This window comes from Haliotis rubra, unplaced genomic scaffold (assembly GCF_003918875.1).
Source record: "Haliotis rubra isolate DU_JTF1 unplaced genomic scaffold, ASM391887v1 Scf223, whole genome shotgun sequence".
Taxonomy (NCBI): domain Eukaryota; kingdom Metazoa; phylum Mollusca; class Gastropoda; order Lepetellida; family Haliotidae; genus Haliotis; species Haliotis rubra.
The window spans coordinates 1,327,753-1,355,383 of record NW_025766259.1 but is presented as its reverse complement, the minus strand read 5'-3'; the positions used below and the strand labels follow the sequence as shown (position 1 = coordinate 1,355,383).

The window sequence follows — 27,631 nt, the reverse complement described above, 5'->3', positions numbered from 1 at the left end:
TTTTGTCTCATCGATCGATGCGTGCGTGCGTGTGTACGTGCGTGTGTGCGTATCATTCCTTGTATTAGTCCGGACTTATGCCGGTTTTATAGTGCCTGCTCACTGAGACACCATTGCACTTTTCAGCATGGCAGTGTTAGCCCTTCAGAATTGGCTTATATATTTTTGACAATTTTAAGCAATTTTCAGGGATGTACTCCCGGTGGAGATCACGGGCACTCTGCTGATCTGCGCCAAGAGGTCAGGAGGTACCAAACCAAGGGTACCGGGAACAATGAGGAGCCTGACGACAGTGTACTTGGGATGCAAGCGAGACCTTTCAAAGGCGAGGTCCGCATATTTAGCATGTTTTTCCTGAATCTTGCCAGTCGCGTTGCTGTCAAAAGGGACAGAAAATTCAATGATGTAAATACATTCATTGGCTTTATCAAAAAGGACAAGATCAGGTTTGTTGGCTGGAATTCTTCTTCGGCTGCATATGGGCCTATGTCAAAGAGGTTTAATATCATTATTTTCCATGACGCCCTGGCCATGTTCAGGGTCGTACCATGGATGGACCTCGGAGTCATAGCCACAAGCATGGCGGAGACGGTAGTAGAAACAACGAGCCATGCCATCATGTCGTTCAAGATATGCAGTTTAGCCCGAGGAAGGGCATCCACTGACAAGGTGTTGGACAGTCTCTGTAAATTCATTGCAAAGTCGACATTTCATATTGATATTTTGTTTAAGAATCACATTTTGGCGATTTTGAGTGGAGCATGACTGGTCCTGGGCAGCATAAAGCAAGCCCTCAGTTTCACATTTAAAGACCAGCCGACTTAAGCCCAGTCTAAGTAAGCTTAGGCTCAGTATTATTCGTTACACTGCTATACTGAATAATACTGAACCTACCTGTACTTAGACTGACTTCATCCAGGCGAAGGAGTCGGTTGGATTACTGCTCTGTTCCACATACTGCATGTACACACAATGCAATGGCTTCTCAGAATTTGTATCCTTAATGACTGACTCTGGGAGGACTTGTTGAATAACTTCACCTAGTTTACTCCCATCACTACCGTCCAGCAGTACATTGCAATAAAACAAAATCAACCGCAAATTTCAGATTCTGTCCAACAACCTTGGCACGCTTAAAATAGCTGTGAAATTCCTTGCTTTCATCTTGAGTCTTGACATGCATTCCCAGAGGACAATCCGATTAATATATATGTGCAAAAGTACACACTAAAATTCCATCATGAAGAGCCTCCTCGTTAATCAAACCCCGACCTCCAGAATTGATTGGCATATATAACCGATTAAGAGAGGAGCGAGGGTGGTGGGCTCTGTTAAAACAATACAAATATACTATTTTTCTTTCAAAAACGTCATCTTTGTGTGATTGTAAACAGCTTCAGCGCCAAAACGCGGCAATTTTAACTTTTTCCCTTGTTTTAGAAGCGTTTGAAGAAATATTCGCCAAAACGTCACCAAGAAAACATGCAAAGCAAAATGCACGTGCAAGTAAGCGGAAAAGCATGCGGTATCGATCACTATAAAAGGCAAACGTTGTGTTGAATTTTGTCATTCATTTTTGCCTGGAAAGAGGAAATCATCATGCCACGACTGAGTGCCGCCAATCGAAACATCGCCATAGGCCGCCTTGAAACTGGGGAGTCCCGACATTTCAACGTTCATCAGAACACCATATCTCTCCTTTGGGATCGTTTCCTGCAGACCAATTCCGCCCAACATCGCCCGAAAAGCGGCTGTCCAAGAGTTACCATCCAAGCCGAGGACCGCTACATCTGGGCTGCTCACTTGCGTCACCGTCTTGCCACAGCCGCCGAGACTGCACAACGCATCCCTGGTTTGAGAAGAATATCCTACCAAACTGTCAGGAATTGATTGCGTGAAGTGGGGATTCGACCAAGAAGGCCAGTTGTCGCCCCTGTTTTGAGAGACTTCCATCGGCGCAATCGCTTGCGGTGGTGTCGTAGAGTCCGGAACTTAGAAACTGGAGGCGAGTCTGGCTCAGTGATGAATCACGATTTCTTCTTCACCGGCGAGATGGAAGACAGCGTGTTTACCGTCGGAGAAATGAACGTTTTGCCCCTAATTGCATTCGACAGGTCGACAGATTCGGTGGAGACAGTGTCATGGTGTGGGGTGCGATATCCAGCACACAAAGATCTGAATTAGTGGTGGTTCAGGGGAATTGGACAGCAAATCGGTACATCAACGACGTCCTTGCACGTCACATGCTTCCGATTATGGACCGACAGAGGGAGTTGTTCCAGCATGACAACGCTACTTCACATACAGCACGCGTCACGGTCCGCTACCTTGCCAATTCTAACGTCAATGTCTTGCCATGGCCTTCCCGATCACCAGATCTAAACCCGATAGAACACCTATGGGATGAACTCGATCGACGTGTACGTCAACGTCAAAACACGCATCAGACACTTCCTGGCCATCAACTGGCCATCCTTCCTACAAGACTGACTTCGTCGACTTATCCAGTCTGTGCCGAGACGGTGCCGAGCAGTAATTGCTGCCAATGGTGGCCATACAAAGTACTGACTTTGACGCCATCTTGTGGACTCAAGTAAACAGAAACACAACGATAAAGGCTGCTGTGTTGGCGAACTCTTTGTCTGTAGACGTGTGAATTTTCACCTTTTTACCACTGAAATTACATGAACTAATTGCTCTTGAACTAAAGCAAAAATTCTTCTAAAAATGGCTTATGCGTTTCTTGTTCATGATTGTTACTAAAAGGTTGGACAAGCCCTCAATACATTATACAGCTTTGCAACTTTTTCGGACTTACACGTAAAAAATTGGCTTGCTACGCGTCTGGATACTCGGAGCAGATGAATGAATTGCATTTAATAAATAGAAGTGAGTGGGTATGGTTCACGCAGCCTTTAGCAATATTCCATCAATAGAACGATGGGGACACGAGAAATGGGCTTCACACATTTTACCCATGAGGGGAATCGAACCGGATCTTTTGCTTGGAGAGCGAACGCTTAAAACATTCCAGGCTACCCCACCGCCCAATTTAATAAAAAAGATTTCTTTTACAGTGACCTTATGGGATTGCATTATGACAGAGTAAATGACTGAGGTGAGTGAGTGAGTGAGTGAGTGAGGTGAGTGGAGGAGTGAGTGAGTGGAGTGAGTGAGTGAGTGAGTGAGTGAGTGGTGAGTATACTGTATAGTACAACATCGGAGCAGTCTGTATAGTACAAATGATCCAGTCTGGACCAAATAAATCAGTCACTAAATATACGCATGAATATAGAACATATACAACTAAGAATGTGAATAGAAAACACGTACAAAGAACCTGGGTATACTCAACACGTGAATATATACTGTGCATGCAAAAAAGGAGAACACATATAGAAAACCTGGGGATGGTGAGGAGATGAATACGTAACTAATACATAGACATGAGAGTGAGTGAGTGAGTGAGTGGGTGGATGGGTGTTTGAGTGTGTGAGTGAGTGATTGAGTTTAGTTTTACGCCGCACTCAGCAATATTCCAGCTTTATGGCGGCGGTCTGTAAATAATGGAGCCTGGACCACACAATCCAGTGATCAACAGCATGAGCATCGATCTGCGCAATTGGGAACCGATGACATGTGTCAACCAAGGCAGTGAGCCTGACCACCCGATACCGTTAGTCGCCTCTTACGAAAGAATGGGTTACTGAACTTCACGGGTCATAGACATGAGAATACAAAATACTGAGACACAACACGTGAATAAAGAACACATACAAACAAGCACACGATAAACGCGAAACGTATGTTGAGACACGAAAATAAAGAACGCATAAACACAGAAAATGGGGTTATGGATGAACCAGTCGTCTCAGGGCGCCGCAAGCAGATCTGAGTTGCCTCCCTTGCCTCCCAACACCACGACGAGTCCCCCTTCCATATAAGACTAACACGTCCTGATATAACAGGACTACATTTCACAGTTGTTAAACCCACTCTCTCTCTTAGGACACTAAGACACAAATTCAACACAAATACCATCACAGTAATACAAGACCAGTGATAAGATATAGATACCCCGAATGAGCGTAACGATTACTGAAACATACAAGTTGTACCGCCGTCATACAAATAGTCACCTATATTTCACTAAGCCCGCGGCCGCTATTATATAAATGGTTATTTTGATCACGTAAGCATAATGTACTCCAGCCCTAAGGTCGATTATTGTTGAGATAGGCGGCAGTTAGTGTACTCGCGTATGTACCGGATCAGGTTATATGTTTTCTTAGTTCTAGGGCAGATAGGTTATGGAGGTACAGGGGTGAGAAAGTGTAACTGGAGCAAACATGTGCAGTACAGTCTCGGTTTGTCAATAAGATATGTCCAAGTGAGTTGACAATAAAGAGATTACAAGCAGTAAGTTTATTTTCAAACACTTAGTAATAAGATTAATGAAAATTATTCTTCTAATCAGGAAATGCAAGTTAATTAATTAACTAAATACATGGAGAGGCTAGTTGGAGTATAGATGAACATAAATAGAAATTCGAGTGTAGAGTACTTGTTTGCAATATGAGAGATGTTTAGACAATTCCTAACAGACTACGTTCAGGAAGGATCAAGCCAGTGAGGAACTACTGCAAAACATCCCCCACTTCGTCTTTGTTTTTATTTTGTGGTAACACCCCTGTTATGTTTGAAATGAATTGGTCCACATGCCTACTTCGTCTAACGAGCAAAGTCACTCAAGCCTGACTATGCCTGGGTCGTCTTATTGCTAGTGTTTACCTGTTTTAAAATTAGACAAACAGGTTGATACCTAAACGACAGCTGGCGTCTCTGACATAATACTATCCCCAGGCTGTTCAACATTGATCCACACTGAATGAAATATAATCAAGTTGAAAAAAATATTGATAAATTCAGCTACATACTGTGATGTTTACATGTTAGTGTGCAATGTGATGTGGTTGGTTGGTTTGTTGTTTAAAGCAGCACTTACTAATATTCCAGCTATATGGCGGCGGTCTGTCAGTGGTGGAGTCTGGACCTGACAAGCCAGTGATCAACAGCACGACTATCAATCTATCGATGTGATGTGGAGTTAAATTGGCGAGTTGTTTAACTGTTGTCCGTCGTGGCATACTGGTATAAGCTGGTTAATCCTGTTATTGACATTATAGCTTATTCAGGAGAATGGTATAAAATGGGAACACGCCCATGACAGTTACACAGACAGCAGATACTTGTGTCAAGGCGTCCAGGGAGACGTAATTGTTCCTTTAAGCCGACACTCCAAGCTATATAGTTGGAAAACTGTTAAAAACGGTGCTCAACTCATTTCACTCATACAAGAAAGTTTTCAGAATTATTATTACCATTACTTCTAAAATTATTATTATTATTATTACTTCTAAAATGCCCCTCAAAGAATTAATTTTTACCATTACTTCTAATATTATTATTACTTCTAAAATGGCTCTCAAAGAAAGTTTTCAGAATTAGTATTACCATTACTTCTAAAATTATTATTATTATCATTTCTAAAATGGCTCTCAAAGAAAGTTTTCAGAATTAATTTTTACCTTTACTATAAAATTATTATTATTATTACTTCTAAAATGGCTCTCAAAGAAAGTTTACAGAAGTTCTTAAGTCTGGTCTGCGCATCGTAAGTACACTGTCTCCCAAACGAATGCTTACACCTATATATAATTGTGACAAGAAATGACACACAAAAAAACGGATTGTGGATTGTTATGTATCAATCTTTTGGACCTTAGTTTCTGCGTATATTGTGTTTTAAAGGCCGGTGTTCAAACCTATACACAGATGGGGTGTTGCCCTCTTGCCTTGTCAAAGCTGTCTTTTGATGCAAAGCAATACAGTATTCAAGTACATTCCATGAAATATCACAAAATAGACTTACCTGTTAATGATGAAATTAAGCCATAGTGTAAAGAAGTATGTTATGAAGACCCACGGTAAAATGTATGGATGCAGACAGCCTACAAAACATACATTTTGAAAATATATTTCTCTTTTTTAAATCAAGATTTGAATTTCCCACTGTATCAGTCAGGTGGCCAGAGGAGGTGCGTTTCCATAGAAACAAGCCTGTGAGTGGGTTAAAAGTTTCATTCAGGGTTTCATATTTCAGGCAGGCTGGGAAAATGACTCCCTCCCCACACCCCTGACCCCATGCTGTGCAGGGTTAGGGCTGTACACTTATGTGATGTTGACATCACCATGTTGAAGACTTTATTTTCAGAAAATAGGTTGTCGGACATATACTGTAAGGCTTTAATTTATTCTAGTAGTAAATTCCAAGGTTAACCTTTGACATCGCCAGGCTCCTGCTAGGCACCCATAGCCGTTACAGTTCGTCACTCATGGGCAGGTAACATCTTAACATCTAAACTGCTGAGGAGTAGCCAATGGGAGACTAACTGGTAACCCAAGGGGTTTTTTTTAAGTTTGCATCCCGGCCTTTAAGTGTGTGTGTGTTTTTAAAAATATATGTAGTCATATATTGTTGGTAACGCTAAAGTGTGTACATTGCACGGCAGTAAATAATTTTTTCTGAGATGCTAACACTATTAGCCATTCCCTTTGTTGTTTTCTTTTGTGAAACCTTAGGAGAATTTTTTGCAACTTATGGGCAACCTAAATGGTTTGTTTATTTTTTAACATATTTTATTCCGTGTGACAAGTTGGGGGTAAATTATATGCAAGGAAAACTATGAAAGCGTATTAGTGTCACAATCGTAAACAAAAAATCTTCTATGTAGAAGATACTTACTTGTATTTAAAAGATACGTACATATACGTAAAAGATACTTATACCTAATACTTATGATTACATATAGGTATAAGATACATGTACTTACTTGTACGTTGAGATACTAACATCTACGTAAAGGATACTTACATCTAATACTTATAATTATATATAGATATAAGATACATGTACTTACTTGTACGTTGAGATACTTACATCTACGTAGAAGATACTTACATCTACGTAGAAGATACTTACATCTAATACTTATAATTACATATAGGTAAAGGATACATGTACTTACTTGTACGTTGAGATACTTACATCTACGTAGAAGATACTTACATCTACGTAGAAGATACTTACATCTAATACTTATAATTACATATAGGTAAAGGATACATGTACTTACTTGTACGTTGAGATACTTACATCTACGTAGAAGATACTTACATCTACGTAGAAGATACTTACATCTAATGCTTATAATTACATATAGGTATAAGATACATGTAGTTACATGTACGTTGAGATACTTACATCTACGTAGAAGATACTTACATCTACGGAGAAGACACTTACTTCTAATACTTATTCGTATATATAAGATACTTACATCTAAGTGGATTATACGTTCATGTTCAAATATATAATCGTAAACCAGACTGTGAAAGTAGCATCTGTAAGTATCATGTATGTAGTTGTGAGTACATAATGGCAATAGTCGGATCCAGTGGTGTCCTGTCACTTAACCAGATTCTGTCAAAACAGGTCTCTCACATAGCCAGAGTGGGATCTGGCTGGCCAGGGTTAGTGTTTTGATAACGTATGTCCAGATGAGCCATATAGTCTGTATCAACAAAATGCTCAATTAGCGAGATTGTTACACAATGGCATATTCTACACACCTTCCATAACATGTACAAACTGCCAATTATATTTGTATTTACGAAAGGAACTGAGGACTTGTTTATGAGAAAGTAAACGCATGAGACGCCATGGCTGCCACTTATATCTTCGGTTCCTTTCTCTTCTCTTGAGGTGGAGTGACATTGCTGGCTGAAAATAGTCGTTGAGACAACACAGCCAGCCTTTGGCGGTCATCGTCAAGATCAAACTGAATCTACGTCAACAGTAGGTAGCACGAGGCCTCCACGTGCGAGAGCTATTTCATAATCATACTTTTGTCGAAATCTGTGTTACTTGGTTGCTTCAATCATTTAAGTGTGTTTAGACTGCAGTGTAATTGTGACCTAATGGTGGCAGCAGAACAGCGTGATGATTACGGTATGTGAAGTAAGAATAGCAATAACATCAGTTTAACGACAACGCCTTGTCTTTGAAATGTCTCATAGAATAGCCGGTCTCACAGTCCCTGAACCACATTATTTTCCCTACTGCCCAGCCCTCTCTGCAATGCGAATGACCGAAATGAAGCAAATCTAAATTTTCTTAGGTTCCTCTGAATCCCCCATCTCATTGGGGCTAGTTTTCAATTTAAATGGGTTTATTTGTTACTATCAAAAAAATATATCCTTTTACATAGTGTTAAGACCCCGTCAGTGACAGCATATACATCGATGCCCCTTGAGCTCCCCATCGATCATCGGGCTCCCAATTGATCTCGGTGCCCTCGGTTTGGTACTTCCAGACCGCTTAATGCAAGTCAGGCGTGTGCCTGGGTTCTCCGCCGGTAGCCCTTCTTGGCGTGTTCAACTGGGCAGTGCTTCCTGGCAGATATGGGAGATGTCTAGGGCTGCGTGTGAAGAGGTCAAAGGCGATGAACGCATTACACTCTTCAAAAAAGAAAAGCATAAGCCAAGACTTTACAGCGTTAGTTTAAGAGCAATTATTTCATGTAATTTCAACGGAAAAGGTGAAAATTCACACGTGTATAGACAAAGAGTTCGCCAACACAACAGCGGCCTTTATGTGTGTTTCTGTTTACTCGAGTCCACAAGATGGCGTCAAAGTCAGTACTTTGTATAGCTGCCACTGGCAGCACTTTCTGCTCGGCACCGTCTCGGCACAGACTGGATAATTCGACGAAGTCGCTCTTGCGGAATTCTTCCCCACTCTTCCTGCAATGCGATGGCCCGTTGTGGAAGTTTTGACGTTGACGTACACGTCGATCGAGTTCTTCCCATAGGTGTTCTATCGAGTTTAGATATGGTGGTCGGGAAAGTTATGGCAAAACATTGACGTTAGAATTGGCAAGGTAGCGAATCGTGACGCGTACTGTATGTGCAGTAGCGTTGTCATGCAGGAGCAACTCCCTCTGTCGGTCCATAACCGGAAGTATGTGACGTGGAAGGACTTCGTTGACGTACCGATTTGCTATCACATTTCCCTGCACCATCACTAAATCCGATCTTTGTTTGCTATATATCTCACCCCACACCAGGACACCACCTCCACCAAATCTGTCGACCTGCCGAATGCTATTAGGGGCAAAACGTTAATTTCTCCGACGGTAAATACGCTGTCTTCACCACTGAACCAGACTCGCCTCCAATGTCCAAGCGGGTGCCGCTCTACGACACCACCGCACGAGATTGCGCCAATGGAAGTCTCTCAAAACAGGGTTGACAACTGGTCTTCTTGGTCGAATCCCCACTTCACGCAATCGATTCCTGACAGTTTGGTCGGAAATTCTTCTCAAACCAGGGATGCGTTGTGCAGTCTCCACGGCTGTGGCAAGACGATAACTCAAGTGAGGAGCCCGGATGTAGCGGTCCTGGGCTTGGGTGGTAGCTCTTGGACGGCCGCTTCTCTGGCGATCTAAGGCGGAATTGGTCTGCAGGAAACGATAATAAAGGCGAGATATGGTTCTCTGATATTCGTTGAAATGTCGGGCAACTGCAGACTGCGACTCCCCAGCTTCAATGGCGATGTTTCGATTGGCGGCACTCAGTCGTGGCATGATGATTTCCTCTTCTCAGGCAAAAACAAATGACAAAATTAAACACAATGTTGGCCTTTTCATAATGATCGATACCGCATGCTTTCGCTTACTTGCGCGTGCATTTTACTTTGCATGATTTGTTGGTGACGTTTTGGTTAACGTTTCTAAAACGCTTCTAAAACAACGGAAAAAGTTAAAATTGCCGTGTTATGGCGCTGAAGCTGTTTACAATCACACCAAGATGACGTTTTGGAAATAAATATTATATTTGTATTATATTGGCTTCAGCTACATGAGCCCAATATTCTCAAAATCACCTGTGCGTTTTTTCTTTGAAGAGTATACATGCTTAACAAGCCTGATCACCCGAACCCCCTTTGCTGTATTCATCTATTTAAATCTGTACAGCAAAACACACCTATGAGGATAATAATAGGAATAATGATGATGCTGACAATCACAACGCTAATAGCGTCCGTATCTTTGTATAGCATTTCTAATTATCCGCATTACCGTTTGCACTTTCCGATGTCAGGGCTATGCATGAATGTCGTTGTGTAACGTGTACGGAGGGTCTAATCGATTTATGCCTACGTCAGTAGGAGTATAGTGAACTTGACATTGACCGTTGTGACAAGAATACTCTTGATCTACGTTCATAACGCAAGGGGAGTTTCGCAATGATTCTGAAAGGATTCTCGCCTGCAGGTGTCTTGAAGGTTGCCACGGGGCGGACAGTCATTGACGTGCCTATTAGTCGCATGAGTAGTAGAAACGTGGGCATCAACGTTAACACTGACATTTTGTTAGATAGAAGTCGCGGGTTTCAAGAAGTGGAGAACTACCATGAGGTGAGGGGTGGCTTTTGTGATAGGGAGGATGGGAAGAGGAAATGGGAGAGGAAGAGAGGAAGGAGGAAGAGGATGGGGGAGAGGGGAGAGGGAGGGGGTAGGAAAGAGGAAGGAGAGAAATAGGGAGAGGAAAGGAAGAGGAGAGGAAGGAGGGAAGAGGGAAGGGGAGAGAGAGGGAAGGGAGAGAGGGGAGGGAGGGAAGGGGAAGAGAGGAAAGGGGAGAGAGAGGGGAAGGGAGAGATGGTAAGGGAAGAGGAGAGAGAGGGAAGGGAGAGGAGGATGGGAGAGAGGGAAGGAGAGATGGTAAGGGATGAGAGAGAGAGGAAAGGGAGAGATGGTAGGGATGGGAGAGAGGGAAGGGGAGAGATGGTAGGGATGAGAGAGAGGGGAAGGGGAGGAGGGAAAGGGATGAGAGAGGAGAGAAGGGAGAGGTAAGGGATGAGGGAGAGGGAAGGAGAGATGGTAAGGGAGAGAGAGGGAAGGGAAGAGATGGTAGAGGGAAGGAGAGAGAGGGGAAGGGAGAGATGGGAAGGGATGAAGGAGAGAGGGAAGGGGAGATGGTAGGGAGAGAGAGAGGGAAGGGAGAGATGGTAAGGGAGAGAGAGAGGGAGGGGAGAGGGAAGGGAGAGAGGGAAGGGAGGAGAGAAGGGGAGAGGAGACAGAGGAGGAGATGGAGAGATGGTAAGGGAAGGGAGAGATGGTAAGGGAGAGGGAGGAGGGAGATAGAGGAAAGGGAGAGAGAGGGAAGGGGAGAGATTGTAAGGGAAGAGGGACAGAAGGAAATGGAGAGATGGTAAGGGAAGGGGAGAGATGGTAAGGGAAGAGGGAGAGAGGGAAGGTAGAGATGGTAAGGGAAGAGGGAGAGAGGGAAGGGAGAGAGAGAGGGAAAGGGAGAGAGTGAAGGGGAGAGATGGTAAGGGAAGAGGGAGAGAGAAAGGGAGAGAGGAAAAGACAGAGATAGGGAGAGAATAGAGGAGTGAGGGGGAGGGGAGTGAGGGAAGGGTACAGTGAGAGAGGGGAGGGAGAGGGAGGGGGAAAGACAGAGATAGGGAGAGAATAGAGGAGGAGGGGAAGGGAGTGAGAGAAGGGTACAGTGAGAGAGGGAGGGGGAAGAGGGAGGGAAAGACAGACATAGGGAGAGAATAGAGGAGTGAGGGGGAAGGGGAGAGAGAGGGGCTCTGAAAGCCAGAGCGGTGGGGGAGGGGAGAGGGAAGGAGAGACGGGAAAAGGTTGAGTGAGGGAAAGTGAAAGGGAGAGAGGGATAGGGAAAGAGGAAAGGGAAGGGGTTATTGTATCTCCCAGTCTTCATTTTCACTACATCTTCTAAATACCACCTGCCCATACAATCAGTATACATAGTCGGTTTTCAAACATGTTTTCAAAGCCTAACACGTATTCCAAATCATTCTGACCTGATATCTACCAGATAAAAGACGCCTACAATCTTTAAAAGAACTGCAGGCAATAAATGATCCCCGAACTACTTTAAACACGCCATGACATTAAGAACGTAGATCGAGAGTATTTCTGCCACAACGGTCAATGTCAAGTTCACTGTACTCCTACTGATGTGGGCATAAATCGATGACACCCTCTGTACATGTTACACAACGACAGTCATGCTTAACCCTTACATCGGTAAGAGCGACTTGTTCTAAATCCAAGGTGACACTTCCCCTACCATGTAAATCTCCATCCCTTCACAGCGTGCTATCCACCACAAGAAATATTTGCTTCCCTATGCTCAGGTGTTTTTTTTTATTGTCGCAGTATGAATCATGATAAGAATTTCGTCGTTTTCAAAATTACGGGGGCGCGGTTAACTCAGTCTTCTACATTGCGGTACAGAGTTGCGTCCCTTGTGTACACCAGAAACCTACGAATCCGTTCGTAGCTACTCGCCTGTTTCCGTGACCTACAAGACTCGTACATGTATAGTACGCCATGATTGCCAGGAATCGTGCCAAACCAATCAAATCGCGTGTAGTAAAGCGTGAAATGAGGTCAAATAGTTTCTTTGCGATTATCGATTTTTATTATTATATCCGGGGTTATAAAATTATCTTCTGACTGATATTTGTTAACGACAAAGAAAACTTACTTAAAGTGACTTTCGTGTTATATTATAAATCAATTGGCGTTTTCTCGGGGTAGCTATGTTTGGAAATTCAGAGTTATCTTTCCTTGGAAATAGTCCTCGACTGTATTTATCTCCGTGCCCGTTTGTGCTTAGACAAGGCCCAGTCGTGAACATGGTCACGAGAGGGGTACGAGTCGCCATCCGGCTTGCGGGAATGACACGAGTAGTTACGAATGCTACGAATCTAGGTTCACATGTGGATACGGTTTCACCAAAGGGATAAAACATTTAATATCTGCATCACTTCGGACATACCTCGTGACGTAACTGGAACACTGTACCACGTGACTTTGACGCCAACTCACTCACTCACTCACTCCCAACACATCATTCGAGTATTTCTTTGTATTAATATTTCAGATTATGAATAACCTCGCAAGACAGTCTTTCCCAGATAGCATTCGGACGTTGGCCCAACATTGGCAATGTTGGCAAAACCATTGTTACCTTCGGCCAACGTCTGAATGCTATCTGGGTTTAACCCAACCCACGCAATAACTCGGAATTACCGCTCTGGCAAAATTCGAACACTGGAATTTGGTCAAGCCAATTTAAACTTCAGGTATATCAATGCTCTGATATTGTCAGACAGCCGATTCTCCTCAAGTAATTCACCCACCTGATCTATGAATCAAATGTAAGGCTTCTGCTACACGTGTTCCTGTATAAGCCTTACATTGGAGATGTGTCATAAGGTTTCGTTCAGTCGTAAATCATAGATCGTAAAGGTCACAAAATAACTCAAAGGCATTTGTACGGGTTCACTAACTCTAACCCAGATGTTTGCAAAGGCATGTGATCTCAGCGCTAGCAGATGTCGATCACTTTTACTTCACTTAACTGCACCGTTGGGTTAGCAAATTACAGCGCCATGTGATTGATTACACAATAGCTGAGGTTGTTGGTGGTTGGGTGGTTGGGATCCTCCCATCCAAGCGTGATAATCCCCTAAAACAACAGATGTTGAGTCAAACTAGACACCCATGCACTTGAGACTAGTGTTGGGAATTGGTTAAAATCTCACAATTGATAATTGGTTCATTACAACCGATCAATCATCAGATGATTTGTTCTTTCAAATTTGTGGGGGCCAGGGGGATTTGTCATCGTCTGATGACTTGTTTTGAAAACCCATTGCCTGAGAACCAATTCATTTATTTTATTTTATTTTTTCGCCTAATGACATCTAAAATGAACTGTGCATTAGCTCAGTTGCTGAACCTAAATGACCACTCTATGTTTGTAGGCATGAATCTGGGGAGGTTGTGTTTGAAATATCTGTTATTCTTTGGAGTCAAAATGCATATATAGCCTACGAATAGGCACCCGGGACTGACCAATTGGTGTCCACCCATGACATGTCTGCTTAAAGGACATATACTTTGGCTAATATGCATGGTATCTTTGTATTAGACTTGCACAAGTCTCTAAGGTAATAATAAATAGTTTAAATGATAATTTCTATAACAATATAAATGTTCCTCTAAGAGACGGAACCTTAGTGTACTGTCCGCCAATCTAGACTTGCTTCTTTAAAGGTTAGAATTACAATACACCAACGGGCCTAGCATTCAGTACAGCCTTGGAGCAAGGCTATCTTTGTATCTATTACTATATATGTGTTTGAAGCTAACCTCGCCTTTTGGGTTTGATCTTTCAGGAAGACAAAGAATTGGACAACCCAGAATCAACACTGCAGCTGTTGAAGTTATTGGAGACAAAAATTAAGATCGTGTCAAAATCGAAGAAAGCATTGCCAGATTTAATTACACGAATGGATGTAAGTTAACTATCTGCAACAAGCTTTTGTCATTGCCTGAAGAATTGTTGTAGTGTATATATTCAGTCAAAGATTATTTGTAAAAGTTATTTCAGAGAACTGAATGTGTTCATTTAATGTATTTATATCTGCCATGTGGTATTTCTACTCATACATTCAACTTTCCTTCATTTGAATTTCAGGTGAAGGATGCTGACTTGTCCTCAGGAAGGAACGAAGCACCCAGACTGGTGCTAATAAATGGCACTAACACAAGCATCGCCAGCGCCTACATTGTAGGAGACAACATACAGATGAAGGTCAGCAACAATGTACAGGAGGCAATGCTGACACTCATGTTTTCCTACTACGCTTGGGATCTAAGTTATCCAAAACGTTTTCAACTACTTGGACTACTCCAAACTTATGTTCTTGGAGACGGTACACCTTTATTCAAGGGATCAAACTACCAGAAGTTTGTGAAAGAACTGGAGGATAGTTTAAGTCAGTAAACACTTTCCAGTGACAATTACCAGTACCAACTGGCACCAGACATGAACAATAAGTCCAGTTTTTATTGTGTTTACAGTATTTTGCTAATATTTTACAACTTGAAATGATTAAAAAAATTCAGTTTACAGTGATCTTCATTTTATTTCAGTGCATTATGTTTGCAAAGAAAATTTCCTGCACAGAACCGATACATAATGGGTTAAGTTAATGTCTTGCTAAAGACCATAGGGAGGGGGGTTCTGCATCATTGTTTGGGTAGATCTCATAATTTTGTAAATATGTTTTCTTAAAACTATTTAAAGAAAGATTGATTTCCATTTCTGACTTTGATGCGGGTTGGACCTAATCTCAGTATGCTGATTTTATTGTTTGAATTAGAATTTTGGGACCAACTCCATTTGGATTGTTTCTGCATTCTCCAAACAAAGTTTAGCTTTTCCCTATTCATTGGTATTTGTGTTTTATAGTAATTGGTGACAGAATTCTGACCTTTTTAAAATTAACACTACAGCAAGAGATTTGGAAAGTTTGTGCTTGTATTTTGAACATCCATCATTGTTTTCTAGGAAGGCTTCTTTGAGTTTTTTATTTGATAATTTTATCAAAGGGGTTAACCAGACCAAATTAATTATTTGTACTGTATACACTCAGTGAATTCTTTTAACACTGGGTATGCATATACAGCCTCTAAACATTTCACTGTTTTCCATAGCCTATATATCAAGTTTTGTAAAACTAGAAATAAAATTGGTCTTCATGAACTTAATGCTCTCGCATTTTCAGGTGATAATCAGGATTGTTGGGAAGTATATGTTTATTTGGGTACAACTACGTACTGATATGCTAAACACAATGCTAAACACAATCCTAAACGCGTATCTTGTCCGTTTTTTTTTACATGTTTAGGTAGCTAAACATGTTCAGATCCTAAACACCATTTTTACAGTGTTGAGCATGATTTTTTACAAATAGTATATCAAATGATGATATCCAATACGAACTAGCCAAAAGTCTGCAAAGTATGTTCCACAAAAAATCCTTTCAAGAAAACAGTAAATAATTTTAATGCATTAATTTTAACTAACTAGTTTTATTTTTCTATGTACTATCTCTCCATGCATGTGATGTGATGTGATATGTATGTGTGTATGTATGTGTGTATGTATGTGTGTATGTATGTGTGTATGTATGTGTGTGTGTGTGTATGGATGGATGGATGGATGGATGGATGTATGTGTGTGTGTGTGTGTGTGTGTGTGTGTGTGTGTGTGTGTGTTGTTTGTGTTTATGTATGTATGTAAGTGTCTATGTATGCATATGTCTATGTATGTATTTAGGTATGTATACGTCTATGTATGGTATATTAATATTTAAGTGATAGGTCTAATTTGTTTAAGTATTCGACAACACACTATATGTATTCAAATAGATGTAACTGATGTTAATGGCATTTGTAAGTTGATTTTCAGTGTACAATTTTTTATTGTGTATCCCAGATGAAGACGTTGTTGTGTTCAATTTTTAACATCCTCATGGTAGGGGTTAAAATTTTATGGATATAATTTCACAGGTAACTTACTGCCCCAACACCGTGGCTGGCCCAGCTAATCCTAATCCTTAATAGATAAGATTAATGAAGGGGAATAAACGGGAATAACCCGTTTGTTGTTTAACGCCGATTTCCTGGCTTAGAATACCCCGACCTACATTTCAGCCTATTGTGTTATTAGAAACGTGGTATGTTTGTCAAAGGTGGTGTTTCGGAGGGTGTGTGTGTGTGTTTGATTTGTATCATCAAGTAGTAGATTCAGGTGTTTATTACAACCGTTGTAAGATTTCGGTGACGTCAGTTTGTCCCACATATGCCGCTGTTACAGTTTCTGATCAAGGTCAGTTGTGAAGTACGTATAAGTCAACAGTCTCGTCATCACTTTCAGCGGTGACAGGCCGGGAAAGCCACATTTAAAAAATGACTATTGCCGGGAAGGCCACATTTCAATTACATGGCTGTAGCCGGTAAAGCCACATTTCCAATAGGTTAATTAATTAATGGATTACCGTAACCGGTAAAAGAGTGCCCCCATGTATTGTATTGTTACAACCAGACACGAATAATCTTTCCTACTCACAAGCGTGGTGTTTAGAAGAAGAAGATAATAATTTATTTTTGGACTTGAACAAATGTGTTCCTCGTCCCCAAAACACATGGTGTACAGGCCTGTAAAGGGCATATGATATATTTACACCCAATTTATGGTCGTTTAGTCGTTCATGTGATTAGAAAGATGACAGCCAATGTTTCTTAAGTATCAGAAAACCCATAAAAAGAGGGATATATAACATCGTCTGACATAATGTGGTGTTATACTATATATCACAACAAACATATATAAAATACGCGGAACAAAATATAGTGTAATGTGTATTTTCCAAAACACAAAATACACAGAACTTTAATGTAAATTAAACCTATATTCACTTTTTGTGTACAAAATAATCAATACCCTGAAACATAAAAAAGAATCACAAGTCAACATAAAATCGAACTAAACTAAACACAATAAAATCAACAAAGATATAACATGATACTATAATCCTATAAATTTGAATGCATAACATAGGGTATAATTCACATTTAGTTCTATAACAAAATAATTATTTAAAAAACAACGACACTTTATTGATAGTTTGAGTCATATATGATGATATACGTGTAAATACCCGAGTCAAGTTTGGCGTAAGTCATGTATACGATCCGCATCAATGCCCACAGGTATTTCACATCCTTGCTCCTTTCCGCCTCAGTGAACGCTTAGAGATTTGGCTGTCCTCGATGGACTCACCGATATATACAGTTTTTTTATCACAGATCCTCGTGCTAAAACGTGTACTTTCGAAAAATGAATTTTCGTACGTGTCTGCGTCTCTATGGAACAATGTGTTAGAAAATCTTAAATCTGCTCTCACTATTTCCTCTGTAAAGATCCGGGTCAGAATTGATCTTCAGTAACCCATGCTTTGTCGTAAGAGCTGACGAACGGGATCAGGTGGTCAGGCTCGCTGACTTGGTTAACACATGTCTCCGTATCCCCGTTGCGTAGATCGATGCTCATGATGTTGATCACTGGCTTGTCTGGTTCAGACTCGATTTTTTACAGACCGTCGCCATATAACTGAAATATTGCTGAGTGCGGCGTAAAACTAAACTCACTTACTCCGCTGTAAAGTCTCAGCCTAACACACTTGTTACAACATGGATGCTGAAGTGCACAAAACACACACATATATATTTTCTGCGCTATTATCATTATTTATAGATTATAATAAATGAAGGCAGCAAAGAGGGTTCGGGTGATCCTGTCACGGTCTGGCTGGTTAGACCCAGGACTCTTGCCCCTTTTACACCCAGCCCAGACACGATTGGGATTTCTCCCAGAAAGCGCTGCTAATAACATTTCGGAGAATATGGAGATTGACCAGTATGACAGCCTTCGGAATTGCCGAAGAGTGTCAGAAGGTGCTGTAGATCACTGGTTTGTCTGGTCCAGACTCAATTATTTACAGACCACCTCCATATAGCTGGAATATTGCTGAGTGCGGCGTTAAACAACAAACCAACCAGAAGGGGTTCTCCAGCGGTAAGAGATCAGGAGGTAACAAACCATGGACACCGAGAACAATGGGGAGCCTGACGACAATGTAATTGGGATACAAGTGAGACTTTTACTTGTGTTGTTGTCATACAGATGTTATACAGGTTAAATATAGTATGCAGCAGAGAGGGTTCGGGTGATCCTGGCACAGTCAGGCTGGTAAAGCTCATTATCAGCTCAACGCCCTCGCCCCCTCTACACGCAGCCCAGACAGCGAATGGGACTTCTCCCATGGAATGCTGCCAAGTCGAACCCACCAAGAACTTTCCGGAGAATATGTAGACTCCCCAACACTGCAGCCTTCTGCATTACCCAGAGTATCAGAAGGGCTGTGCTCCCGATGGAGAACCCGGGCACTCTCCTGATCTGCGCCAAGAGATCAGGAGGTACCAAGCCAAGAGCACCGAGAACAATGGGGAGCTTGACGACAATGTACTTGGGATGTAGAGGTGTGACGATACAGAAATTTCAGGATACGATACGATTTGCGATATCTTGGAACGATACGATTAGATTCGAGGCATATCACGATATGCTATCTTTAGTTATTGTCTTTCAAACTGTATATTTTGGTAGCAAGTAACTGTGTAAATTTTGACCTAACCGCCAATTTCTGGTGAAAATTAATAATTTTCAGGTCAACGATACATATCACGATACGAAAAAAGTATCGATATATTTATCGTCGGATAAAGTATCACGATTATAGATACTACGATGTATCGTCACAGCTTTTGGGATGCAAGCGAAACATCTCAAAGGCGAGGTCCGCATATTTAGAATGCTTTTCCTGAATCTTGCCAATCACGTTGCTTTCAAAAGGGACAGAAAATGCAATGATATAAATAATTTCATTGGCTTTATCAAAAAGAACAAGATCAGGTTTGTTGGCTGGAATTCTTCTGAGGCTGTATAGAGGCCTATTCCAAAGAAGCTTAACAGCATCATTTTCCATGACGCCCTAGACATGTTCAGGGTCGTACCATGGATGGACCTCAGAGTCAAACCACAGGCATGGCGAAGACGATAGTAGAAGCAACGAGCCATGCGATCATGTCGTTTATAATATGCTGTTTGTGCCAAAGAAGGGCATCCACTGACAAGGTGTTGGACAGTCTCTGTAAATTCATAGCGCAATCGACATTTTATGTGAATATTTTCTTTTAGAATCACATTTAGGCGATTGCGAGTGGGAAGTGCCTGGTCTTGGGCAGCAAAATGAAAGCTCTCAGTTTCACATTTAAGACCAGCCGACTTCATCCAGACGAAGGAGTCGATTGGATTACTGTTCTGTTCCACACACTGCATGTACACACGATGCAATGGCTTCTCAGAAATATTCTCCATAAATGACCGACTCTGGCCAGACTTGGTGAAAGACTTCACCAGGTTTACTCCCATGGCTGTACCGTCCAGTAGTACATTGCCATCAACAAAATCAACCTCAAATTTCAGGTTCTGTCCAACAACTTTGGCACGCTTAAAATAGCTATAGAATTCCTTGCTTTCATCATGAGTCTTGACATGCATCACCAGAGGATCGTCCGATAAATACAAGTAAATGTGTGCAAAAGTACACAATAATATTCTATCATGAAGAGCCTCCAAGATAAATCAAATCCCGACCTCCAGAATTGATTGGCATATATAAACGATATCAAGAGAGAAACGAGGGTGGTGGGCTCTGTTATCAGACGTGATCCTTCTGGTCAGGTGGTCAAGACACTGGATGTCTTGTTTCGTAGAATCAACAACTCCAAAGGAATAGGAGAGGACTGGCACATCAAAAGTATCGGTGGCTTTGACCTTGTTTCGAGCATTTAGCTCTGAGCTCCAAATGTTCTTTAAGCGAGCTTTATACTCAACCCGAAGTTTGTTTATAATTATTACTTCACATACCGTAATCATCAAGCAGTTCTGCAACACGATGCTTCCACCATTAGGTCACAATTATACTGCAGTCTAAACACACTTAAATGTTTCAAGTAAACAAGTAATACAGATTTTTCAACAAAAGTATGATTATGAAATAGTTCTCGCACGTGGAGGCCTCGTGCTACCTAATGTTGACGTTGCTTCAGTTTGATCTTGACGTTGACCGCCAAAGGTAGTGTTGTCTCAACGACTACTGATTGATATAATTAATGAGTGAGTGAGTTGAGTTTTACGCCGCTTTTAGCAATATTCCAGTAATATCACGGCGGTGGACACCAGAAATGGGCTTCATACATTGTACCCATGTGGGGCATCGAACACGGGTCTTTAGCATGACGAGCGAACGCTTTAACCACTAGGCCACCCCACCGTCCGATATAATCAATGTTCATAGCGTTATTTCAAGTCATGTCAACATAAAATGTGTCCTTACAACTGTACCATAGATAAGCCATGGCACTGACAGCTGGGACCATCATATGACGCATTGGTGCCTGTGTAAAAGTATACCCTATCGCTGAAACAAATCGAACGCGCAATTTGCAATTACTGAATATTCCATTTACTGTGTACAGTATGGCGTTCGTCCCAGCGATCTCTCTCACGGGTTCGCTGTCCTAGGTCTGTGTATATCGAGAGTGTCAACTGTGCCTCGAGGTCATGTCCTTGTTATAGGACACTGGCAAGTGGGAAAATAGGCGTTCGATCAGCGTTCGATACTATTGTTTGTGCTAGTTTCTTTGTCTGTATACAGACACAACGTATTACAGAATCGAATCTATAACATAGTATACCCCCAACCCCCCTCTCTTTTTCTTGTATTCAACCCAACAATGAAGTACTGTGATGTCATAACTAACCAATCAATATTTAACTGCAAACAACGGTTAAATTATAATTTTGAAACAAGAAGACTTAAGAGGGTAGGGTAATATATACTTGAGTGGTATTTAGTAAATATATATTTATTTGAGTAATATATATTTATTAAAATAGTATTTATTTCATTTTTTACTTGGGTGAAGATTAAAGGACTAATACTCGTAACAGTCGCTAACTTCAATATTGACGACACCCAGTTCAGTATTGAACTAACGGGACGTGCCTGTATGTTTCGGTTCGGTCTGGATCCAGACCGGAGTAATCATGAACAACTGGTAATTGAGGTTACCTCATTCCGGCTGTCGCCCAGATCTAGTGTAGATAACACACGCTTTATATAACTAAGCTATATCTGTAGTGATGTCGGGTGAACTAGTCTGTCATCCAGACCCTGAAGCAAATATATCCAAGAAATCCCACGCAATATAGAAAATGTGGCAAGTCTAGATTTCCACAGCTTCTGAAAATGAAGAAAGTCTCAGGGCTCCATTTTATTATATTTTGAGTTTTTTTCACTATGAGCCATTTTTCTGTAAAATTTCAGAGACTAGTAAGGGCTGCATGCCAAAACAACCTGAGTCACTTTTCGCAACTTTACAGGAGAGACGAAAAACGGTATTTTCATTTTTACCAGAGATAACGCGGCGGAAATAGGCTCAAATCATGACATGAAACATACAATGAAGGATTATGAGTCGTTACACGGGTTTTCAGTAATATTATAAAATTTATTGAAAACATATCATTTGTGACTACTTCATTACCCGCCAAAACAACCTAAGTCAGCACAGGTTTCCATGCCAAAACAACCTAAGTCAGCACAAGTTTCCATGCCAAAACAACCTAAGTCAGCACAGGTTTCCATGCCAAAACAACCTAAGTCAGCACAAGTTTCCATGCCAAAACAACCTAAGTCAGCACAAGTTACATGCCAAAACAACCTTAGTCAGCACAAGTTTCCATGCCAAAACAACCTAAGTCACAAAAGTTACATGCCAAAATAAACTTAGTCACTAAAGTACTTACCTATTTTGATCATTTCAGTGTAAATTACCCTGATTATGATTGTAAGTATATTTATTAATTTATTTCAATGCTAAGTGATAACAATGACAATAGAATAGGTCCTGATATCGGCATGTAAGCCTAATGGAATATGCAGTTCCCGATTCAATAATTATTGCCACTTAAACACGATGCCGTTGTCACTGCATGAGCCTCACACTGTGACAAGCAAGCTCATGGAGTGTGGAACTAAACGTTTCCGTAAAAACATAGGATGGTGTTGAACAAGATATCCTGAATCTTGCATTTGACTAGCAGCTGCTGTAAATGGGTACCCATGAGACGGAATCTTTTAGTACTCAGTCACTTCTGTGTCCGTGTATTTTAGTTCTGTAACCACATTATGGTCAATGACAATAAAGAATAGACTTAACAATAATGTAAACTTTTAATTTCCAGTTAGAAATATAAACAACAGCTCATCAAATGTCATAAAACAACAGGATTTCAGCAGTGTCTATCATAAAGGGTTTAAAGAAGTGTCTTGATTCAAAATTAGAGCAATTTAATTGAACACATTGAAAAGAAAATGCAGTATGTTTTCTTTTGTTGTTTAGGTAACATCAACAAACCATAATGTTATACTAATTTTTGTCTGTTTGTCAAACCATAATTCAATCTCGTAGAAAAATCCATTTCACATGACCTAGCCGCGATAGGGATCGCGATCGGGCTCTTAGACTGAGGTGCCCTTCACGATTTGATTCTGCAGGTAAGAACTGGAACTTACATTATTGAGGATGAAAATATAAACTAATTTTAAAACTTCAAACTTTAAATTTCAAGAACTTTAAGAGAGAGAGTTTATTTCGTACAGGGGCAGCGCCATACATAACAGAAGCTGTGTGCTAACATGTACAATGTTTTATTTCATTTTATACTCTATATTCAGAAACTTCGCTCTCTTTTTCAATGCAAGAAATATAAACTTCGCAAGATTGTTAACAGTTGTAGAATTGCAAGACAATAAGCTGATAAATTTAGTGTCACATGGATTATCTATGTAGTATTGTGGGAGCAGGCTGTTTCTCGGATCACAGAAAATGCACATTCAATACAGAAGTGGTACTCTGATTCAATGGCAAGTACAATACACAGAGGGCAGAATTGCTCATGTTGTTTTATATTTACTTTTCTCCCATATTCCAACAATAAAGGATGGTCTGAACAACGAAACTTACTCAAAGCAAAACGAAGAACATGAACCTTAACCAGTTACAAACACTCTTCAAATTTAACCCTCAACTTGATAGTCTATAAAACTTTAGCTTAGAATAAACTTTCTTGAGTATCAATATCAATGCATCTCTGTTTAAACTGTCTTATAAAATACTCAATTAAACCCCTGATCAAGCCAATGTGACCAAATCCATACTTGAATAATAAATTCTTTACATCTAGAGCCCAACAGTTGATTTCTTTGGAAGCCAACTTGCGTTGATAATTATAAACATGTTTCAATATAAGATTTTTCTCTTGAGACAAACGCCTTAACCAATATTTCATGATTTTTACAAACTGATTAACTTTTACAGAGTAACGTCCAAGTTCACCCCTTGCAGCAACATTGGGAGTGTTCCTTGATAAATGTAAAACTGACTTACAAAACTTATCATAAACATTAATTATGTTAGGTGATGGATAAATGCCCCAGACTTCACAACCATACAACATGATAGTTAAAATCTTAACATCAAATATATGTAGGGTAACTGATAGGGAAGATTATGAAAATGTTTCAATGACATACATCCTCAGTGTTGTCATGTAACCAGCCGGAAAAAGGTGAACTCTTTCAGCTTTTTTAGCACATGCAATGACTGCAATGGGCATAAATGTTCGCTACTAAGCAGAAGCTTCTCCACATTGGTGCATAATGGTATATACATGTAGTTGGAAAACTCATTATGCTCATCTGATTTTGAAAGGCAGACACAACTTTGAAGATTGGGGTAGATGTATTTCGACCAAAGTGGTGGGCTTCTAGAAATCTCGGCCCAGCGTCCACAGACGGACGCTACATCCCTGAATAAGATGGTCGGTTCAGAGTACTGAAAGGTCTCTATCAAAACCTCAGTAGGAAGACTATTCATCACGACTTCAGAAACATGAAAGAAACAGAAGTTTTCATTGCACTTAAGAATGAGTGAAAAACAATATATACCGGTATATATCAACTAATAACGAGATTTTACTACCCTTTAACAAAAGATTTGAAAGGTGAAATATGTAATAGTGCTTAAGCTTTTAATCCTCCGCTCCAAAACATGTTAATTATTCTTTGAAACCCATTTAGTAGGAAAGAAACATCCCATCAACCTGTTTGATCCATTCCTTGCCAAAAGAACCTAAGTCACGAGAGTGGAAAAATGGAGTTTACAGGCCTAAATTAATAGTTTCAACGTTCAATCACATATTTTGTTTAATTTTGGTAACAGTGTTCATCATAAATTATCATTTCATATAATTTATACTTACCTTTAAGCTGTTTTAATTCCAGAATTGTCCTCATTTTGAGTTGCTAGTTTGGTTGGTAACTATGCGGTCGGAAGACTTTTCTACCTCCTTCCGGAAGAGTTTACGGCAGTTCCATGCCAAAACAACCATCACTGTTGTCAGCCAAAAGAACCTAAGTCTAACTTAGGTCATTTGGCACTGAGTATCATATTTTAAAAGCTATTTTCTCGAAAGCTGTAAAACATACCCCAACAACCTTATAATCACAGGAAAGAGCTTCTCAAGCTGCATACCTCTGTTATTATTCCAAAACAACCTAAGTCTGACTTAGGTTGTTTTGGCATGCAACCCTTCAGTTGTTAGTCTACGGGTGAACATACGACCCTGGTAACCTATGTTGGTCCAACGAAGTGACGATATGTGTTGAACTGACACGCCGTAATAAAACTGGTGAGTGAGTGAGTGAGTGAGTATGATTTAAGCCGCTTATCGCAATATTCCAGTAATATCACGGCGGGGGACATCAGAAATGGGCTTGGCTTCACACATTGTACCCATGTGAGGAATCGAACCCGGGTCTTCAGCGTGTCGAGCGAACGCTTTAACCACTAGGCTACCCCACCACCCCCGTAACATAACTGGAATAAAATACTGTTCAAAGCGGCTATGAACAACACTCACTCACTGCAAAGGATTATCAAAATGTTTGCTGTAATAAATGATGGTGTTACTCACGAGATCTGAACACTTTAAGGTTAGGTCTGATTTTAACGTGGTTTGTTTGTTTGTGTGTTGTTTTGTTTGTTTGTTGTTTAACGCCACACTATAATCCAGCTATATGAGGGCGGTCAGTAAATAATCGAGTCTAGAACAGACAATCCAGTGATCAACAGCATGAATATGTGTCAACCAAGTCAGCGAGCCTGACCACCTGATCCCATTAGTCGCCTCTAACGACAAACATGGGTAACTGAAGACCAATTCTAACACCTAGCTAGAAGTTGACATATCAAACATAATATGTTTATCGTGTCTTAAAAACGTGTCAGTTACAAAACCCATTTAAGATAAACGTCAACAATTATGTGTATCAACATTAAACATCTTCTAAATTGTTGTTAATTGTGATTTTATTTCATATTTTCTATCATATATTTATGTAACTCCCCCCTGAGCGGCTTATTGTTTATACTAATTTATGTTTATGTATGTACATATATCCAAATATATAAATATAAATAATACACTGTTTAGTTGCACAATTGATACAGGGTGTCAGATTCAGACAGACAGCATATTAACGTCTTACCTTATATGAAGATAAACAGAGAATAAAAAACCCCATTAACACCTGAAAGAGCCCGTGTAAGGTTACGAGGGACAATTATTTGCATTCGGTCTGGTTATTGAAACATTAAAGTGCAATTAAAGTGCCTAGTTGTGTAAGGAAATAATACATCTTTATTTGCACTTTTAAGTAAAAAAGTTCTTCATATTTCATCGGGTATTGGCTAAAACACAAATATAAGTGCTGTATAAGATTGAACATATATTAAAAGTCTCTTGCCAAAAACAGTTTATTAAACAAGAACAATGAGGGTAGGTGTGTCTAGACTCATCATTGCGCTCACAGCCTGCTGAGGCTTGCAACAACGTTCTTGCGGTGGGCGGTGAGGTAGTCCAGTGGTTAAAGCGTTCGCTCGTCACGCCGAGGACCCGGGTTCGATTCCCAACATGGGTACAATGTGTGTCCCCCGCCGTGATATTGCTGGAATATTGCTAAAAGCGGCGTAAAACCAAGCTCACTCACTCATCATGGAAAGGTAAACAGTAACATGTTTGAGAAAGCATAAACAATGTGTATATCAAATTATTAACTGAAAGTAGTAATTTCCCTTCTAAAAACACTGGTAATCATTAAGTCCGTCTTTTGAAATATTTTCAGTACTTCTTTGTCTATGCCTAGCTTGCGAAACAGCAAGTGCAAAGACAAAATGTGGGCAGCTAGCTGGCTAACTAACCGACCCTGCATTTTTCAAAGTATGTACTAATGAGCAAACAAATTGTAACACGATAACGCATAATGTTAAATATCAAAAAGACTTTTCCCTGAAACTACTAATATAAAAAACGATTTCAAAACATTTGAAAATCTGGCTACACACGTTAAAATGTAACAATGCCTGAAACCAATTTTCAAAATATTATTAGCGAAATTATTTACACTTTCTCCACTTGGGATATTACAATTGTTATTGTTGAAAAACTCACATTTGAGATCAATCTACAAACAGTACCCAAACTACAACGGCTCCTGGGTAAATATAAATATAAAAGTTTCAACATCAAATTTACCACTGACGCCTGTGAATTGTATACAAGTCTGTTGCAACTAGTTGGTTTATCGGTTTTGGGATCAGAGGGTATGCAAGATACACAGCTGTTATCTTCCCAGTAACCATATGGCTTTGTACGTGATGAAACATCCATGTGTTGTAGTAGTTCGTCCACATTCAAATACATTTACCTTAAAAAATGAGGGGCGGTGGGGTAGCCCAGTGGTTAAAGCGTTCGCTCGTCACGCCGAAGACGCGGGTTCGATTCCCCACATGGGTACAATATGTGAAGCCAATTTCTGGTGTCCCCCGCCGTGATATTGCTGGAATATTGCTAAAAGCGGCGTAAAA

At 40.5% G+C, this 27,631-nt stretch overlaps 2 long non-coding RNA genes across 3 annotated transcripts; both read left to right on the top strand.

Annotated features, from left to right (window-relative positions):
• Nucleotides 1-260: 260 nt before the first annotated feature.
• On the top strand, nucleotides 261-19,824 carry LOC124277569. Its single transcript, XR_006898859.1, has 2 exons — nucleotides 261-330; nucleotides 19,372-19,824. It is a non-coding gene; the product is annotated as an uncharacterized LOC124277569 (long non-coding RNA).
• Nucleotides 11,850-15,295, top strand: LOC124277568. 2 transcript variants are annotated; one of them, XR_006898857.1, is made up of 3 exons: nucleotides 11,850-12,288; nucleotides 14,341-14,460; nucleotides 14,643-15,295. It is a non-coding gene; the product is annotated as an uncharacterized LOC124277568 (long non-coding RNA). The 2 variants fall into 2 exon arrangements; XR_006898858.1 differs by having other exon boundaries at nucleotides 14,341-14,464.
• Nucleotides 19,825-27,631: the final 7,807 nt, after the last annotated feature.